Source organism: Lactuca sativa, chromosome 3, assembly GCF_002870075.4.
Source record: "Lactuca sativa cultivar Salinas chromosome 3, Lsat_Salinas_v11, whole genome shotgun sequence".
NCBI lineage: Eukaryota > Viridiplantae > Streptophyta > Magnoliopsida > Asterales > Asteraceae > Lactuca > Lactuca sativa.
This window is the reverse complement of record NC_056625.2, coordinates 192,855,195-192,872,115: the sequence shown is the minus strand read 5'-3', so window position 1 is coordinate 192,872,115 and position 16,921 is coordinate 192,855,195. Positions and strand designations below refer to the sequence as shown.

Genomic DNA, 16,921 nt, shown 5'->3' with positions numbered 1-16,921 from the left:
CTTACGTCCGGGCACATTATCAACCAAATTCCAAACTTGGTTATCATACATGGATTGGATCTCGCTATCCATTGCCTCTTTCCATTTTGCAGACTCCGGGCCTGCCATGGCTTCCTTATAGCTATTAGGTTCATCAAGGTTTATTAGTGTACCATCACTAATATACGTGTCCCATTCGGTAGTAATATGAAAACCATAAAACTGGGGATGAACTCTAACTCTATCGAAACGTCTAAGAGGTAAGGACTCGTCAATCGGTTCAACTGGAGTTTCCTCCTCGGGTTGAGTGCCAGCGGTAGAGGTTCCTTCATCTATCTAATCTTGAATCTCTTCAAGCTCGATTTGCCTCCCACTGTCTCCTTGGCCTATGAGTTCTCGCTCTCGGAAAACTCCTCTCCTCGCAACAAAGACAACATTGTCCTTCGGTCTATAGAAGAGATATCCAAAGGATGTTTGTGGGTAGCCGATGAAAATACATCGCTCACTTCGAGGTTCAAGCTTGTCGTGAGTATCTCGTCTTACGAAAGCCTCGCAACCCCAAACCTTGATATGTGCCAACGAGGGAGCTTTCCTTGTCCACATCTCGTGAGGTGTTTTGGCAACCTTCTTAGTAAGGACTCGGCTAAGGATATGTGCGGCAGTCTCTAAGGCATACCCCCAAAAAGAGATAGTTAGTGAAGCACGACTCATCATAGAGCGAACCATATCCAATAAGGTTCGATTACGCCTTTCTGCCACACCATTCAACTGCGGTGTCCTAGGAGGCGTCAATTGCGAAACTATTCCACACTCCTTGAGATAATCGTGGAATTCAAGACTTAGGTACTCTCCTCCTCGATCGGATCGAAGCATCTTGATTTTCCTGCCCAATTGATTCTCCACTTCATTCTTGAACTCTTTGAACTTTTCAAAGGTTTCTGACTTTTGCTTGATTAAATAGATATACCCATATCTACTATAATCATCGGTAAAAGTCACGTAGAAGCAGTTCCCATCCTTCGTGGTTGATCTAAATGATCCACATACATCGGTATGTATTAGGTCCAATAGACCCTCACCCCTTTCACACGTACTCGTGAAGGGTGATTTAGTCATCTTTCCAAGTAAACAAGACTCGCATGTGTCATCTTCTCTAAGGTCGAATGACTCCAATACTCCATCCTTTTGGAGTTGGGCTATGCGTTTCTTGTTGACATGTCCAAGACGACAATGCCACAAGGATGCTTTATCCATACTAGTGGAAGAATCTATGTTCAAAACATCATTTCCTAAGTTATCAACAATCATAACAGTTTCATAAATTCCATTACATGGTATAGCTTCAAAGTAAAAGACACCATTTAGATAAGCCAAAATAGAACCATTCTCAATATTAAAAGAAAATCTAAAACCTTGTCTATATAAACCATGAAATGAAATGATGTTTCTAGCCATTTCTGGTGAATAGCAACAATTGTTCAAATCTAAACATAAATTATTCCTAAGCACTAAAGAATACACTCCAATCTTGGTCACAGGTGACAGTCTTCTGTTCCCCATGATTAGATTGATCCTTCCTTGCTCCACATCCCTACTTCTTCTTAGTCCCTGCACATTAGAACAAATGTGGTAACCACAACCGGTATCAAGAACCCAAGAAATAGCATGATTAGAATCGTTAGATTTAATTGTGTATATACCTGCGAAAGATGGCTTGATCTTTCCTTCCTTGATGGCTTGCAAGTACTCTGGGCAGCTTCTCTTCCAATGTCCTATCATGTGGCAATGGTGGCACTCTGCCTCCTTGGGGTTAGGGCAGGGCTTAGTGGGATCAACTTTGGTCCCACTAGAAGAGGCACCATCTTGGGCTTTAACCTTGCGATAGTTCTTAGACGAAGCCTTCCTCTTCTTTCCCTTTCCTTGACCAATAGCCAAGACAGGAACAACGGGTGGATTGGGAGTTGGTGCAACAGACTTGTCTTCGAAGTTGCTGTCAGCGACCCTCAAGAGACCTTGGAGTTTACTTATGGTGACCTCATCTTTGTTCATGTGATAGGTCATCCTAAATTGATTGTACATCGGAGGCAAAGAGTGAAGCACCATGTCGATCGCCAAGTCTTCCCCAAAGTCAACATTTAACTTGCGAAGGCGGTCGACATACCTTTGCATCTTTTGCAGGTGCACGGTAAGAGATTCTCCATGACCCACCTTAGCAGAAATCATGTTAGTGAAAATCTCATAACGCTCTTGTCTCGCGTTTTGGTGGTATCTCTCCAATAAGTCTTGATGCATCTCGTACGGGTACATGTCCTCGTAGGACTTTTGGAATTCGGAGTTCATGGTGGCTATCATGATGCAATGTACCTTCGTTGCATCTCGCTCATGAGTTTCAGAAGCGGTAATTTCAGCCAGAGTAGCGATTTCAGGGTTGATCTTCTCAAGCTTCTCATCGAGGACATACTCCTTATCCTCATAGTGAGAAATGGTGCGAATGTATCTTATCCATTCGCTAAAGTTCGTTCCATCAAAGGTGACCTTTTGGCAAAGGCTCATCAATGTGAAAGAACTAGCAGCAGCGTTGTTTGCATTCGACATCTACAAATAGAGAAGACAAAGATAGATTAGAATAAGAATCCCTAATAATCACCCAATAAGAAAAATTAGGGCTAGGATCCAACAACAACATTTACATATTAGAAGAGGGATGCCGTAATCTAACATGCAAATAAATTGAAGGTAAGTGAACGACGATTCACTAATTCTCCACCATAAAACTTACTATAAGTCCTAAATATTTTGAGAATTCCTAGGTTCGGATGAGATTCATTGAAACTATTCAATGGCATGATTAAATCTCGATATGCCCCTCTTGTTTGTGACTGGGATACCGAGGATCACGAAGCGGGTGTGAATTACCATGCAAATTCACATGGTGCCTTCATTGTAACGATCACCTATTCGATGTGCCGGTAAACCACACACGCTCCATCGAACTATGATAAATAATGAATCACCCTTTGCCACCTTTGCTTAGAACAAATTAGTGTGCCGGTAAACCACACACGCTCCACTAACTTCTTAGCAAGGGTGCAAAGTGTAATTTCATGGGATTGCATCAATTCACTTTTCCTAAAGTAACTAAGATTGGGAAATTTTAAAAAATGTGTAGTTACTTTGTATTACTTATTATACTTTGAATGAGAGGATGAGGTTGCCCTATCCTACCCGTTCGGCTAACGACCCTCCACCGATCAAGCAAGCGGTGGGTGTGAGTGTACACCCATTAAGCGCCATTTTATAGGCCGCAACCTTATACCCACCTTATAGATCGGCTTCGTGAATGAGGCCTACTAACGGTAAGACTAGAATTTTAGTTATACATATATATATATATATATATATATATATATATTATTCTTGTAATATTATATTAGTATAGGGTTGTATTTTAAACCTTTTAAAATCTAGGGTTTGAAATTTAAGTTGTCTAAATTAAAACTTTTAATCACAAAATATAAATTTCAAAATTTGAGGACAAGTTTTAAACATTTAAAACATGGAGGATCAAATAACAAATAATTTCAATTAACAATTAATTTCCTAATTATCTATATTTGATTTATTCAAGATTTATTTCAAGATAATTACCAAAATAATCAAAATAATTAATTAATTATCATATAAGGAAATTAAATATTTTATTAGTTGATAAATATCTTTAATTAGATCAAGATTATAGTCATATATATCAAAAAATTGGATTAGGGTTGATCTAATATGATTAAGGTAAGTTTCCATAAGATAATCATGAAGAAATCCCGAATCTAGCCATTTCTGACACTTGGACTCGCCGAGTGCACCAATGGACTCGCCGAGTCAGGCCAACTCCCCGAGTCCACTATGGAACTCACCGAGTCCATGACTCAGAAACACAAAATTCGAATTTTGCAGTTTAGTCTCAAACAAACAAGCAACAATTTAATGAAAACCAAGCTAGTCTCTGATACCACTGATGGGTTTTAGCCATAAGAACTTTCCTATGTGCGCATGCAAAACCCTAATGCTTGGATCTAGGCTTTCTAATTAAACATGCTTTGAATCCAAGACTTCTAATGACTACTTAGGTGTAATAACAATGTTGAAACAGATCTAGAATCATAGCTTTGAATCTCTTGTTTGATCTTGTTGTCTTGGAGCTTCTAGAGTCACAATTGTCACTCCTCTAATGGCTTACAAACACCAAATAACAAGGAGGATGATTTGGGAGAGAGGAGAGGGGAGGAAATCGGCTAGGGGTTCTCTATTCTCAATGAGGTGCCGATTTCCCTTAGCCATAGGGTCTATTTATACTTGTAGACTCCTTAAGGGTTACAACCTAAACCCTAATAGGATAATCTTCTCTTAAAGCTATCCAAATCCATTCCTTAGATGGCCTTGGACGATTTTAAGCTATCCTTAGCTTCTAGAATTCGTCCATCCTCTATCCAATAAGGATTTACAGTTTAATTAATCTCCTTAAGTCACCAAATTAATTCCAATTAATTCTATGACTTATATTAATCAAATAACAATATTATTATTCTTTATATTATTCTCATAATATAATAATAATATTTACTCTCTCTTAATAAATCATCCTATCAAGTTGCTATGGTGAAGGCAACCCAAAAGGACCATGCACAACCGGGTCAAATACTTGCCTAATATAGTTGCAGCCTTAGACACTATTCTAACAAATACATCTTAGTGGCCCCCGGATGGATCGAAAATTTCGACCGATGAGCCTCCTCCATCAAAATGGTACGCGTTCCTCCCACAAACGGCACCCAGATACGCCCCTGAAATGTCATAAGCCCCCGACCATCGGTAACGAACTCTGAAACCAAACCAACAACCCGTTCCCTCTTCTGCATCTCAGGTTGCACAGCCTCGGCCTGTGCCCCACGAATGGCGTCCAACACTGGAGCTATCACGGTCAATCTCAAACATACCTCCCGCAGCGGGGTGCTCTCCGCCCTGCAGATCAATGCATCGGCTACCACATTAGCCTTGCTTGGGTGGTACATGATCTCACAATCATAATCCTTGACCACGTCCAACCACCTTCTCTGACGCATATTTAGGTTGGGCTGATCCATCAAATACTTCAAACTCTTATGGTCCGTGTATATCGTACACCGAACCCCATACAAGTAGTGATGCCAAATCTTGAGGGCGAACACCACTGCCCCCAACTCTAGATCATGGGTGGGATATCTCGTCTCATGAGGCTTCAACTGCCTCGATGCATATGCTATCACATGCCCTCTCTGCATCAGCACCGCTCCCAACCCCAAAATTGATGCATCACAGTATACCATAAAGTCCTCCATCCCTTCTGGGAGGGCTAACATTGGGGCTTCGCACAACCTTTGGTGAAGTGTCTCAAAGGAGGCCTACTACTCGGGGCCCCATGAAAAAGCAACACCCTTCCGGGTCAATCTGGTGAGTGGCACTGCGATCTTAGAGAAATCCTTGATAAACCTCCGATAATACCCTGCCAACCCTAGGAAACTCCTGATCTCGGAGGGTGACCTCGGCACCTCCCAACTCATCACCACCTCAACCTTGGCCGGATCGACCAATATCCCTTCTTGGTTAACGAGATGTCCTAAGAACTGGACCTCCCGCAACCAGAAATCACACTTGGAGAATTTGGCATAAAGCCTCTCCGATCTCAGAACTCCGAGAGCCTCCCTCAAATGCTCCTCATGCTGCTCTCTAGATCTCGAATATACCAGAATGTCGTCGATAAATACAATCACCAACCGATCCAGCATCGGCCTGCACACTCGGTTCATGAGATCCATGAACACTGCTGGGGCATTGGTGAGCCCGAAAGGCATCACCACAAACTCATAATGCCCATAACGTGTCCTGAACGCTGTCTTTTGGACGTCCTCATCCCGCACCCTCACCTGATGATATCCAGACCTCAAATCGATCTTGGAGAACCAAGATGCTCCCTGCAACTGATCGAACAAATCGTTGATCCTTGGCAATGGGTAACGGTTCTTGACCGCCAGCTTGTTCAACTCCCGGTAATCAATGCACATCCGGTGTGAACCATCCTTCTTCTTGACGAACAGGATAGGCACTCCCCACGGCGAGCTGCTCGGCCGAATAAACCCCTTCCCCAGCAGCTCCTGAAGCTGTGAGGATAACTCTTGCATCTCTGGAGGTGCAAGGTGATAAGGCACCTTAGCGATAGGCGCGACCCCCTGAACCAAATCGATACTGAACTCCACTTGCCTCACAGGAGGCACACCCGGCAACTCCTCGGGAAATACATCCGGGAACTCACGCACTACCGGAACCTCCACAACTGACCTCGGCCTCTCGGAATCCACCCGCGTATCCATCACATACGCCACAAAACCCCTACAGCCCTGCTGTAGACACTGCCTCGCCCTAGCGGCCGAACAAAACACCGATCCTGAACGTGTACCCTCGCCGTACACCGAAAGAACTCCCCCACTAGGGTCTCGTATGGTCACCAGCTATCGATCGCAGTCGATAACCACACCGAATCTGCTCAACCAGTCCATGCCCACAATGACACAGACATCACCCATCGCAATAGGAACCAGATCAATCGGGAACTCAACACCAAAAATCTCGACTACGCACCCTCGGAGAACCTCCGTGGCATATATCACCCTCTCATCAGCTATGGAAACTCTCAGAGGTCGACTCAACGCCTCACAACTAACACTGATATGTTGACTAAAAGCCAAAGATACAAAAGACCGACTCGCACCCGAGTCGAATAACACCAAGGCAGGTACAGAATTCACAAGAAAAGTACCTACGCATAACATAATATAAGCATAATATCTCAACATCAAAATAAATACACGAAAGAATACATACCAGCCACGACATCGGGTGCTGCGCGGACCTCCTCCGCAGTCAGCTGAAAATCTCTCCCTCGTGCCCTCGGTGCCTCGACCTTCACTAGCCGACTCTCGATAGCTCTGATGGCGGCAAGGGCAGATCCCTGAGGTGCTCCCTAAGATGATCCTCGCAACTACGGACACTCTGCCTTCCGATGTCCGGTCTGATTGCAGTGAAAACACATCGCAAACCCCTTGGGGTAGTCCTTGGCCATGTGCCCCTCCTTGCCACACTTGTAGCAAGATCCCGCTCTACAGACTCCATCATGTCCCTTGCCACACTTCCCACAAGTGCGGCCCTTCTGGCTCCCTGGTTTGGGATCAGTGGGCTTGGCCCGCTTGGCTGTCGATTGAGACTGTGCCGGTCGCCGATCCCTCCCCTGAGACTCCGCCTCCTCCCTGGCCTGAGTCTCTAGCTCAATCTCCCTCTTCCGGGCATTTGCCTGAAGCTCGGCAAATGTCCGGTACGAGGAGTTCTCCGCGAACTCCCGAATGTCTCTCCTCAAAATACTCAGATATCGGCTCATACGTGCCTGCTCGGTGGACACGTGCTTAGGGCAGAACATCGCCCTCTCATGGAACATCCTGGTAATCGTTGTAACAGACTCAGTACCCTGCTTAAGGGTCAGAAACTCCTGGTCCAAACGCTCCCTCTCCACCTGGGGAACGTACTCATCTCGGAACATGGCAGTGAACCTCTCCTAGGTCACTGCCGCAAGCTCAGCAGGCGTAAAATGCGCCGTCACAAACTTCCACCAGTCCTTCGCTCCCAAGAGAAGCTGGTTCAGTGCGAACCGAACCTTCAAATGCTCAGGAGTTGAGCAAGTGAAGAAACACCCCTCCATGTCAGAAATCCATCTCATAGCCGCCACCGGGTCCTGGGTCCCATCGAACTCTGGTGGTTTTGTGTTGCTGAACTCTCGGAACAGCAACGCATCACCATCCTGCGGCCTCGCTGCAGCAATAGTTGCGGTGGCCGCTGCAACAGCAGCCTCAGATAGAGTGGCATAACGCTCGTCAAAGGTCTCAATCAGCGTGGTCTTAATAGACCCGAACATCTCTGGTATCTCTGCCCTGATGGCCGCAGCCACCTCCTCATGAATGATCCGGCGGATCTCCTCATCACTAGTCTCACTGCTCTCAGGCATCAGACGTGTCCTCACCATGATCTACCTCTGAAATACAACATACGATAAATTAGAATCCACTCGAGCATACTCACACTCAACAGCTCATCTCTCCTTGACCCTTGGTATTCCAAAGATTCTTACTTGGGCTGTACACCGCTCCGGTGCTTTCAGTAGTACGGGCCCAATACTACTGTCCGCACCGTATCAGAATACACCCCAAGTCCTCCTCTTCGGATCCCAAATTCCAAGTACTCTATCATGCACAATCCACTATCTAACAAATCTCTCATAAGCCCCTCACCGCTACCTACTCACTCTCACGAATCTCATAGCAGCTCACCTCTCCCTAGGCTAAGGCATCACAAATCAGGCCACTCTAGTCCTAATAGGAGTACTTAGCCTACTCTAGCATGAAAATACATCATATCAATATTAATATCACATAACATGAGGGTATTTTCGGAAATCACCGTTCGGGCGCGGACTGATCGTACACACAACTCTGCTCTGCGTTTTTCCAAAAATCTTTTACTCTTTTTGAAAATACTTCTCAAATTCTCAGTTTGAGTTCAAATACGCCCGAAGGCGTACTCGAATCCCTCAAACCAAGGCTTTGATACCAACTTGTAACACCGTGAATTTCAAAATAATTTTTCGCATAATATAAAAACATTTTCATTTAATTTTCATAAAAACATCAATGTTTTAAGACTCCAATCCAAGTCATACAAAATCCCAAGATCACATATCATAAAAATCTCATGCGTGTGTACAGATCAAGCCGGCGCCTTCCCACGGTCATCACTAGTACCTGAAACAAACAACACTAACACTGCAAGCACAAAGCTTAGTGAGTTCCCCAAAATACCACACATAACACATATTAGCCACTCGAGGCTATAACTCTGTGGATCCGTAGACCCTACTCAGTGAACCCACTGGTTCTAACTCTGGGAACCTTCCGGTTCCAACTCTATAAACATGCACAACATAAATCACATAGAAATAATGCAGTACAACACATAACATACATATAGCATACAAATACTCTGTCACATAACTCTGATTACCTACTGAAGGTAAAGTATAGTGAGAAGACTCACCTCGCGTATCTCGATAACTCGGAAATCCCAGAAATCACTCACGCTCGATCCTCCGAGCTATAATCCTCCTATAACACAATATATCTCTAATTAACACTTTCTCAACTAAGGTTGACTACCCCCATCAAGTCAACACTGGTCAACTCTGGTCAACGGTCAACGGTCAACTTTGACCGGACTTGGCGAGTGCACTAGAGCGACTTGGCGAGTCTATACGTGTTCACTGACTCCCTAGGATCCTCTTTTGACACGTCGAGTACTTCCCTGATTCGACGAGTTCCACCTGGCATGAATCGCGGGGCCACCACAACTCAACTCGCCGAGTCTCAAAAACAACTCGGCGAGTTCCAGCTCGACTCAGTCCACCTGTCAACCCTCTCTAACTCTCCCTGACTCACTGAGTCAACCCTTAACTCGGCAAGACCACTCGCTAAGTGGTTAAGGACAATCTTCATGCTACTCGCTGAGTCTGTTCTTTAGACTCGGCGAGTCCATGCCATGCATCAACTTAATCTCGCTTCTGAGGTCAGATTCGCTCCAACAACTCATAGATTTGGCCCTCCCAAGCACATTCATCACGTAAAGTCACAATCTTGGCTACCATGCAACGCCTACAAGGCTTCTTTTGAAGAAATGACATCTAAAATGGTAACCTAAGTCTCGAACTCAAAAGGAAAGGCATAAAGCATGGCATTTGGGACTCTCTGGAGCTACTAAGGTCCAGATCTAGGTACCATATCCTCATGGGACCTCTCACACTCCAAATACAAGTCAAACAAGGCATGAAGAAACCCTAGATTTGACCATATCAAGAAAAACACGAGAATAAGCTCTGAATGTTACCTCAAATAGCTTCCTCTGTCGAGATGGGAGTAGATCCAAGCTCCCCAACTCTCCTAGTTTGGCCTTCCTCTTCCTTTCTTGCAAATACACACAAAAATGGTGAATAATGGCCTCTTATCTCACTCACAAGAACTCTCAGCTGCTCTGGTGCTCTCAAGGTCGAAGTAGCCGCAATGAAGGGGGTTTAAGGTCCTTTAAATAGGGCTCAAGGCCGGGAAATTAGGGTTTCATTAAGCAGCGCGGACTCGCCGAGTCCATTCCTTGGACTCGCTGAGTCCAGGCGCGAGCCCGCGTCCAAATCCGCGATCATACTCGGCGAGTCTATGCTCCAACTCGCCGAGTCTCCTCACAAATTATCAAAAATAAATAAATGAATAATACTTGGGAATCCGGGCTGTTACAATATATATATATATATATATATATATATATATATATATATATATATATATAGGGTGAGGTTCAATAGAAAACCATAATTAACCAAGGAACCAAAGAATCAATCGTGAGTATCGGAAAATCATAACGATCAACGGCCAAGAAAATAGATGTATACTTTTAAATTGGACGCACACACACCGGATTATACAAAAAAATCCACCATTTACAAAAAACCCACCACTTTTTTTCGTTTAAAATTTTTTTAGACCATGTTTTTTATCAAAAAAAAAAAAAATCGAATATACCGTTGTTCACGATTTTTCGTCATCTTTCCATAGAAATCCATGTGAACCTTCTCAAATTCACAGTGTGCATATTAGTAATTCAGATTCACAATATTAATCTGAACTATTCGAGATTTTTCATATTGTGAATGTTAAAATTTGAAATATTTATAGTTTAGATTCACAGTGTGAATCTACCACTACAAGAAAATTTGGTTTTTGTGACTAAACTATCAAAGACTGATTAATCATTCCCGTATATCATGTATCTAGGACTGATGAATCAGTCTCGGATACCATCTAGGACTGATTTTAATATGTGAATAATTTGGTACTGGCTAGACCTATTCGAGACTGAAATTTAGTCCATAATTACTTTGCGTCAATTTACATTTGGAGGGAAACACATTGGGGACTGAATTTCAGTATCGGATAAACTAACACCAATTTTGACTTTGGAGGGAAACTTATTATGGAATAAATTTCAGTCCTTAAAACATTTGCACCAATTTTAGTTTGGTAAGAAACACAATTTGGACTAAATTTCAGTCTCGAATAGATTAGCGCTAACTTTTACTTTGGAATGAAACTTAACTGAGACTAAATTTCAGTCTCTAATAAACTCGCGTCAATTTTGATTTTTTAAAGAACTTATTAGAATTAAATTTCAGATAAACATGGCTAGTGTTGATTTTTAGAGAACTCATAAATGATTGAATTTTAGTCTTTGAGATAGATTATTTAATAATAGATATCATATATTAGAGATTATGAATCAATAATATATATTATTTTAATTGAAACATATTAGAAAGTGGATTTCAGTCTCATATATACTAGCACCAAATTTTGTTTGTGAATGAAGCATTACTAGGGACCAATTTTCTTTCCACTATTTTTTTTTAAAAACAACTTATAATGACAATAGTATTACGACTCGCAACAATTATATGATAGATACAAATATATGATATATGTCCTAAAATGTATGTCAACATTTGTAAAATGTTAATGATCTACGACAAACATAATTGTCCGTTGAAAAATTACGTTTATCCTTTATGAAAATTTACGAAATAAATTAGTTGTTGTATTTTAATTTCTAAAATTGAGAAAAACAAAATACAACACTAAAATCTTTAGTTATGTTCGTTGACATTTTATATTTCATCCGTCAATCCCTTTCATTGAGATCAGTCAAAAGAAATTAAAAACAAAAATACAAAGTTATTTATATTAGACAATTTAGAATCTCAGGAATAATTCAAATTCATATCTAATGAGTAATCATCACTTCCATCCCCTCCGACATCTCACCACCACCAACACCACCTCTTCCGTGATAACCACTACCACCACCACCAAACCAAATATTATAGAACTCGCTATCAATACTCAATCGGTTTTGGCAGGGATGTAGTGAGTAATTAGAATAAAAACGATTTGAATATATAGTGTAATACATTGATTGATGATGAGTTTATTGTGATGTACACGTATTATATAGAAAGAAAATTTTGATCCATATAAATATAAAAAACATTGATTTGAATATATAGAAAACACAATGATTCGATTGTTTAAAGAAATAAAATAAAAGTGATTTAGAAAAACAATGATACGATTGTTTAAAAAATTATAAAATAGTGGCTTGGCAAATCCATCATGATTTAATTGTTATTATGCAACACGTTGTTAATAAATATACAAAGACTATCCCACATCGCTAGAAAGGAAGAAATGGTTTGGCAAATGGAGACTATATAATGACGCGCTTCAAAGAATCAACACAACAGGAATGAACCGTTTGGTTCTTCAATTAAACAGAATATCTTGGTTAAGTATGCTGAACTTTCCTTAGTAGAGGATTGAGTTTGATTTTGATATTTATAAGTATTAAGTACTGACATTTGGTCTCTAAAAGGTAGTATCAAGGATTAATATTTAGTCTTCAAAAGATAGTATAAGAGACTACTAATATGACATAAAATCAGGAAGTCTAAGAAAAAAAGAAAAATACATTAGAGACCAAATGTGATAACATGAAAAACTGATTTTCTGTCTTTGAAAGTTAAAAGTATTAGGGATTGATTTTCAGTCTTAGATACCTAAAAAATACCACTATCTAGGACTAGCTGGGACTAGCTAAATCAGTCTCAGATGCTCATCAAAGACTAAATATTGACCATTTAAGACTGATTTTTCACTCTTTGATACCATCTTTTAGTACAAAAAATTAATATTTTTGGTATGATTAGTTTTTTTTATAAAAAAAAAGCTTAAATATTGAAAAAAATAAAAAAATTAAGTGGGTTTTTTTTAAAAAAAAGTTCGTTTTTTATATACTATCATTGATCTCTATGGAAAGAGGACGAAAAATCGTGAACAACCGTATATTCGGATTTTTTTTTTGGATAAAAAACTTGGCCTAAAATTTTTTTTAATGAGAAAAAGGAAGTGAGTTTTGTTATAATCCGGTACATGTCCGTCCAGTATAAAAATTTACAACCTTTCATTTTGCCGTTGATCGCTTTAAATTCCGACGCTTTGGATTGATTATTTGGTTCCTTCAATAATAATGGTTCTCTATTGAACTTTTTTTTTTTTTTCTCTCTCTCTCTCTCTCTATATATATATATATATATATATATATATATATATATATATATATATATATATATATATATATATATATATATATATATATATATATATATGATAAAACTGCAAAATTAGTCCTTGTGGTATTCAAAAAACTTTGGATAGGGTCTAAAAAAGTTTTCAACTTGCATGGATGGTCCAAAATCAAGGTATTCCTTTGGTTTTTGTCCCTAAAAAACTTGAAAAGTCTGTTTTGCCATTTTATTTCCTATTTTATTCTTTTGTTATTTTCTTTCATAATTTAATACTTAAAAATTAAAAATAAAAGAATTGGGCTCACCCCAACCCCACCCCTACAGATACTCTCTCTCTCCATCTCTTTCTTACTCTCTCTCTCTCTCTCTCTCTCTCTCTCACATACCTATCGTCTTCATCCTTCTAATATACGAAAGTCTCTCTCTCTCTCTTTCTCTCACACATATTTGACAAACGTATGTATTCTTTGATTTTTAGTTCCCTCACTGATTGATGAACTAATTTGGTGAGTCCACCTGATACAGAAGCAATAAGATAAACAGATTTGGTTTTCAGAGAGTTAAATAGATTTCATGGCTTTTGGGGGGTTTTTAGGTAACTAGGTTTCTGCTTATAATCATATGGGTTTTTCTTTATTTGCATTTGGAATGATAATATTAGTCTCCCACAAATTTCTTTGATGTAAATTAGCTCCAGATTTTGTGCTAAGTATTTGAGTAATATCCCCCTGTATCTGAATTTAAATTTGAAAAAAAAATCAAACCTGATTGTTCTCAAATTGAGAATCGTTTTTGACCAATAGTTTAATATAATATTCGATTTTTGCAAATTTCCTTACTATTTGATACACGATAGATTTAAGAAAAATATGGTTTGTTCTCTGATAGTCGTAGCCTTCTAGTTAAGAGTTTGAATGTCAAAGGTCAAATATCGATCTCTCTCTCAGATGCAATATAGTCAAATCTTGTGAATTAATGTTGAATTTTTAGTCAGATCTTGAGAATTCATGTTGAATTTTTTTTTTCTACAGGCACACATGAACAATCCCATCGACTTTGAAGGTTATTGACGCACATACATAAACACACGATGACTTTGTGCTTCGGGGTTTTCTTTTCCACAAACTTATCGAGTTTCTGGACAGGTTTTAGGGTAATTGTTTTCGATTTCATTTATGGGCACACATAATTTCAATTTCCTTTATGGGCACATACTAACACCAACCATCACTACACCTATTGAGAATCAGAATTCAAGATCAAAGTTGGTCTTGGTCATCTTTACGAGTACAACTCTTATAATATTTGATACATCATACATGCATAAGAGGAGAGGGGCGCTATATCTGTTTTGGCCTTCTGGGTGAACAATTCAGAAAAAGGGTGAAGTATTTTCTCTTGATTTTCTGAAGTTCTTGGGGGCACCACAACACATCTGTTCTTCGAGAATACATATAAACCCATACATTGGGTCTCGGGTGATTCAAAGAGAAGGGGATGAAAAGAATGTGATCAATATCTTCTTAAATACGTTCTAATGCTAATTTTAACATTGTATATCTACTGATGCATGTGAGATTCATTGCCATCACTGATAGGAGAACACTTTCCTTCTATATGGCTTTTATTTTGAATCAAATATAAACACGGAAACAATGATACACATGCAGTTCTAGTTAAACCAGAAAATCAATTATTTTCATGATTTCACACAAAAGGATTGGGTTTGGTTATGGGTTTTAAGGTTTTTGGGAGGATTGGATAAAGAAGATGAAGTGTGTGTGTGTGTGGGGTAGGGGACAAATTAATTTTTTTATTTTTTTATTCTTTAATTAAAATAGTATTAAAATAATTATAAAAAATACAAAAAAAAAATAATAAAAGAGCATAATCGTCTTTTCATGTTTTTTTGGGACTAAAATCACCGAAATGTTTTGTGATTTTGGACCTTCCAAGCAAGTGAAATTTTTTTTGGACCCCATCCAAAGTTTTTTGAATAGCATAGGAAGCAATCTTACAGTCTTCTCTCTCTCTCTCTCTATCTCTCTCTCTCTCTCTCTCTCTCTCTATATATATATATATATATATATATATATATATATATATATATATATCATTGTATAGATTCTTTATCGTTTATGGAGTGTCATATGGGCTGTTCTGTCACACCCCCGAACCAGACGGCGGAAACGTCCGGGGGCTTGCGCGTGTGACTTCATCTTGAAATATCATTACAGTGAACATAATTGAAACATAACATCATCATCATTACACACGTAATATTACAACGTTCATTGTTTACATCGTGTATTGTATTTGAATATTACATGTCAAAATAGTAAGAGTATGATGAAACAAAATATAACACAATATCCGTTAGTTTGTTTTGTTCATCCTGTTTCAACGATTTCCTGAGAATACAAGTTATTTTGAAAACGGTCAACATAAAATGTTGGTGAGTTCATAAGCATGTTTGTGAAAATGATTTGTATAACTTTGAAAACCACCAGAAAATCCGATATTTTCTGAAAAAACTGTTTAGTATGTTTGCGTAAGATCTTGTATTAATGCATGTATGTTATTGTTATTTGACTAAAAAGGTAAATAGAATGGAGAGAAAATGTAAGAGCATGTAAAGAGAATATTCCCAGACAACCCGATGTTGTCTGGACAAGAGAAAGTTTCCGAGTAATCCAAGAGAATGGTGAATGGTGAATGGCCTTCTGTAAACTTCATAATGTTAATTCCTCTAAGCGAGCCGTCATAACCATACTAAATAATGACAATTTCGTATGTCTTGGTGTCGTTGGACGCCGACGGAAAATAGAATAAGGTTTTTGTCACCCTAGACTGAGTTAGTCTAACTGTAGCGAACAGCTTAGGTGTGCGGTGTCATCCCCGTATAGATCTATACACAAATCCCCGCTCTCCCTCCAAGAGACTCTGGTTATAACTATAGGCTACGATCGTACACTTAATAGGTGCCAACCGATAAAAACTCGCTAGATCCTTAATCGAATTTACGCGAAGAAAAATGTATAAACTCATTCTAGGACCAATGATCCATGTAAATGAACCACTAAGGCATCACTAAACATGTAAATCATTTCAAGACCTAAAGGGAATGAGATTATATAACATGGGCCCAAAATATATGTGAAAGGACAACTAAGGCCCATTTCACATGTAAGGTATTTATAGGCCCAAATAGCATGCAAATAGTATCCACTAAAATAGCATAAAAAGAATAACGCATGTAAAACCCATTCCTAGGCCCAATAAACATGTAAGTGGACCACTAAGGCCCACTATACGTGTCTATTATTTACAGGCTCAAAAGGAATGTGAATGTCTATCCTAAGCCCAATATACATGTAAAAGTACACTAAGGCCCACTAAACAAATATATTATTTTCAGGCCCAATAAGGATATGAATACCTATCTCGAGCCCAATATACATGTAAAAGGACAGTCAGGCCAACTAAACAAGTATATTATTTCCAGGCCCAATAAGGATATGAATACCTATCTCGAGCCCAATATACAGGTAAAATAACACTAAGGCCCACTAAACATGTATATTATTTCCAGACCCAATTTTTGTAAGAATAACACTTTAATCTCCAGTT

At 39.5% G+C, this 16,921-nt stretch overlaps 1 long non-coding RNA gene across 1 annotated transcript; it reads left to right on the top strand.

Moving 5' to 3' along the window:
- The first annotated feature begins 13,616 nt into the window (after positions 1-13,616).
- Positions 13,617-14,954, top strand: LOC111909825 (uncharacterized). The gene is made up of 2 exons (XR_002856347.2): positions 13,617-13,886; positions 14,323-14,954. It is a non-coding gene; the product is annotated as an uncharacterized LOC111909825 (long non-coding RNA).
- The last annotated feature ends 1,967 nt before the right edge of the window (positions 14,955-16,921 follow it).